The sequence below is a fragment of the Nicotiana sylvestris genome, chromosome 5 (genome assembly GCF_000393655.2).
Source record: "Nicotiana sylvestris chromosome 5, ASM39365v2, whole genome shotgun sequence".
NCBI lineage: Eukaryota > Viridiplantae > Streptophyta > Magnoliopsida > Solanales > Solanaceae > Nicotiana > Nicotiana sylvestris.
In genome coordinates, this window is record NC_091061.1 from 149,136,295 (window position 1) to 149,141,157 (window position 4,863).

Consider the following 4,863-nt stretch of genomic DNA (forward strand, 5'->3'; position numbering starts at 1 on the left):
TTAACCTCCAAAAACTATCCTAAAAGCATTAGAGGTGCACTTTTCCAACTTTTTTGGGGGCAAAGAGATAGGAAAAATAGCTATCACTAGAGTTCCTGGAGCAAGATGTGTTACCCTAAAGAGGAAGGAGGTTTAGGATTTAAGAGTTTACTTGATATATGTAACTCATTCTCTGCTAAGAGGTGGTGGAGATTGAGAACTGAGAACTCTCTTTGGTCTGAATTCTTTAAATCAAAATATTGTCAAATGAGCAATCTACTCTCTAAAGTGATCAGCTCTAAGTACTCCAGAAGTTGGAAAGATCTTCTAACCATTAGAGAGAGGATTGAGCAAAACATAAGTTGGAAAATCAAAAAAGGAAATAGTCTTTTTTGGTGGGATAATTGGACTTGTAAAGGCTCCCTTTTCCACTTACTAGAACTTACTCCTCAACCTGGCAATGAAAAGGTCTGCTCTTTTGTTCATGATAATCATTGGGACCTGGGCAACATCACATATGATATGCCAGGTTATCTTATAGATATTATTAGTGATATTAACATTGGGGTTCCTACTTTCAATGACAAGGCTATATGGAATCTCTCTCCAAATAGGACTTTCTCATGTTCCTCGGCCTTCTAATTTCTCAGAAAGAAAAAACAGCCCATTCCTACAACTTCTTACATTTGGATTAAAGAAATTCCTTTCAAAATTTCATTCTTCATGTGGAAACTCCTCAAAAAGAAATTACCTCTTGATGATTTTATGCATAGGTTTACTTTTAACTTGGTTTCAAGATGATCTTATTGCAAGGTTCCCAAGAATGATACAACTGATCATGTTTTTTATTGGAAGTGACACTGCCAAATTAGTCCTGGAGGCAAATCTCTATTCCGCTAGGGATTATATTTACCGTAGATAATGTCATAAATTGCTTTTGGCAATGGTGGAAGGCACCAACTAAAAACTATGTCCACAAGTATCTTCTCCATATCACCCCTAGCATTTTATGTTGGGAAATCTGAAAAATAAGGTGCAAGAGTAAGTATGAGCAAACACAAATATCTTCTAATAGAACTTATCACCATTTTCTATTTCAGGTAAAGGTGACAATGGGGAAGAAATTCAGCAAAATAGAGTACACCTGGAACTGGAAAGATATTTGCTTTCTAACAGAAAATTACAAACCAAGAATTACTAGTATCATGGTGAACAAGAAAAAGCAGACTAGTAATTCGTGGAAACTCAATACAGATGGCAGCTATATGAAGTCTCAAAATAAGGCATGAGCTAGGGGAATTGTCAGAAATAGAAACGGGGACATGAATATGTCTTTTGTATATCCCACCCAATTCTACACTAACAATTTTACTGAAGCTCACACAACTTTAATTGGGATCTAAAGGTGTTGTGATCAACAAGTCAACAAGTTGGAGGTGGAGTTGGACTCCATGATAATTGTTAACATGATCAATGGACAGTCCAAATCACCATGAAGATTACAATCAATAATTGAAGTTATATATCCTGGAAAAGATAAAGTAGAGTGTAACGATCCGGCCGGTCATTTCAAGAGTTATAGCCCCATTTCCCTATTTCTACTTCTTTTCTTCTTCAGCTATATTATGATATGTCAGGTCAACTGGTTCGGGTCTGGAGTGGTTTCTGAGAGGATTTGAGACACTTAGTCTCTTTGAGATGAGCTTGAGTTAGAAAGGTCAACAAGATGTTGACTTATGTGTAACGATTTCGGATTTAAATTTTGATGGTTCCGTTAGCTCCATTAGGTGATTTTGAACTTAGGAGTGCATCTGGAATATGTTTTTGGAGGTCCATAGTAAAATTAGGCTTGAATTGGCGAAAGTTGAAAATTCGGCGATTTTGGTCGGTAGTGGAAAATTTGATATCAGGGTCGAAATGGATTTCCGAAAGTTGGAATAGGTTTTGTGCTGTCATTTATGATGTGTTTATAAAATATGAGGTCATTCGGACATAGTTTAATAGGTTTCGGCGTTGTTTGCGTAATTCGGAAGTGTAGAAGGTCTTAGGCTTGAATCCGAGGATAATTTGGTATTTCGATGTTGTTTTGAGTGATTCAAAGGCTCGACTAAGCTTTCATGTTGATATATGACTTGTTGATATGTTTGGTTGAAGTCCCAATAGGCTCGGGGTGATTCCAGATGGTTAACGGGGAGTTTGGAACCAGAAAAATGCAGATGAAGCTGTTGCTGCTGTTGTTTCTGCACCTGTGGAGTGGGAGCCACAGGTGCGCTTGGGGAGCTGCAGATGCAAAAATAGAGGAACTGGGCTGGAACCGCAGGTGTGCAAGAGCGGTCACATCTGCGAGCCCGCAAATGCGAGGCTGAGTGGCAGATGCAGAAGTGAAGAGTTTGGTCTTTTCCGCAGAAGCGAAAGGTGATGTGTAGGTGCGCACCGCAGGTGAGAAAGGGTTGGCCGTAGATGCGGAACCTGGTGTATTAAGTGAGTTATGTACCTGCGATGGAAATTCCGTAGGTGTGGTGTCGCAGAAGCGGGAAAATGGACCGCAGGTACGATTTTACTGGGCAAAATGTATAAATTGAAGACTTCACGAATTTTTGCTCATTTCCACCATTTTCAAGTCGGACCTTGGAGCTTTTGGGGTGATTTTTTAAGAGGATTCAAGGATATTTACTGAGGCAAGTTACTTGAGCCTATTATCATTAACTATGGTGTTTTTCCTTTGATTTTCCACCTAATTAGTAGGATTTTTGAAGTGAAATAAGGGGTTAGTGCTTGGGATTTTGGAGAGAGTAATTTGGGTATTTGAGGTACCAAATAATATCAGATTTTGATAAAATTGGTATGGGTAGACTCGTGAGTGAATGAGCTTTCTAGTTTTGTGACTTTTGTCAGATTCCAAGACATGGGCCCGAGGGCCGGGTTTGAGTCAATTTCAGGATTTGGCTTATAATTTGGTATTTTTCTTGTGGAGTTGGTTCCTTTAGCCTATATTAATTGTATTGTATTGCTTGTGACTAGATTCGGGACATTTGGAGGCTGATTTGATAAGCAAAGGTGTCGCAGAGTAGGATTTTGTCTTGGTTTGAGGCAAGTAACGCTTCCAAACTCGGTTCTGAGGGTTCGAAACCCCGAACTATGTTTTATGTGATTAGTATTGAGGTGACGCACATGCCAAGTGATGGGTGTGTGGGCGTGCACCATGAGAAGTATGGCCAGGGTGATTCCATGGCACCGTTTAGTGACTCTATCCAGTTGATATCCATGTTTTCATCATGTGATAACGTAGTTGAGCTGTAAATCATGCTAGATATCATGTTTGGGTTTTGTGCTGGTATTCTTTGGACCCTTAGCGGTCGTTCCTTGCTGTCATCTCACTAGTTTTCACTTAATATTCCATACATAGTCATGATCATGCATTTTTATATCATATCTCAGTCTAAGTTAATTATTGACTCATCATATCATTGTTCTGGGTTGTTTTCATGATATTGTGAGCCGTAGTGAGACTGGAGAGGCTAATGACTGAGTGAGGTTGAGATCCTAGTTATGAGTGACAGTTATGGGATAGGGTTGCACGTTGTAGCGGTTATATTGATGATTATGATAGCGCTTGGGCTGCAGGAGCCCCTCTGGAGTCTGTAACACACCCCTAGTAGCGCAATTGATACTATTGAGGGATGGATCTTCCCTAGACATGGATCTTATCCAAAGCATTGATACCTGGAGATAGATCTTCTCCACAGGGATAGAATGACCTTCCTCGGTATTAAGTGACTGTTATCAGTGATGTATATATTCTGGGATGGATCTTCCCTGGGTTGGATGGCCATATACAGTACTGAGTGGTTGAGCACTTAAGAGTGGAAGTACATGGTGCATTTCATACATTCTGTGCATTGGCACGTAGAGATTAGCTGAGATTTATACCTCACATTGTCCAGATCTGTATTTACTTTACTGCTTGAGTTGAATACTTGAATTGAAAGCATGCCTACTTTCTGCATAGTTTACTTCTGTTTACCTGTTGAGATTAAGTTCCTCACTACCTATCAGTCCATAGCTTGTACTTGTTACATACTGGGTTGGTGTACTCACGTTACCCCCTACACCTTATGTGCAGATCCAGGTATCTCTGGCCACGGTAGCAGTTGCTGATTATTTTCTGTTGTTGATCATTGAAGATAGTAAAGTGGATGCCTGGCGACCGCAACTCTGCTTTCTTCTTCTCTATCTTCCCCGTAGTTGTATTTTGGATTTTCCCCAAACTATATTAGTCTTTTTTTTATTAGAACTGTTTGTAATAGTGGCTTATGACTCAGTGACACCCTGATATTTGGGGCTTTACTTTTCGTATTCTATTTTGAGTTCAACTCTTGTTCCTTTTATGAAATTTTTCTTTACAAGATGTCTTTTGGCATAGCTTTTAATGAATTATTTTAGTACTATGGAAGTCAACTGGCCTAGTACTATTCATAGGCGCCATCACGATAGTTTGAGTTTAGGGTCGTGACACAGAAAACATCCGAGTGAGTTATTGTTATAGAGAAGGAAACGAGGTGGTAGATGCTCTGGCAAAGGCAGCCACTATTATACAGGAGAACAAGATATATTTATATGAGAACGATAAGCTAAAAGACTTTTGAGAATGAACAAGTTGCAGCTTCCATCCTTTAGGAGAAGGGCAAAAAAACACTCCACTAGTGTTTTAACCCTCCTTGAAGTTCTGAGATATAGTACTAGTACTATGTTTTAGTTTTTGTTGCTTGAATTTAAAATGTACTAGTACTTAGAACTCTCATGTTCTTGACCATTAATCGTAAGTAGGAAACTGGTTCTAGTAACCTGTTCTCTTATATGGAGGTTGGAAGTACAAGGGAGATG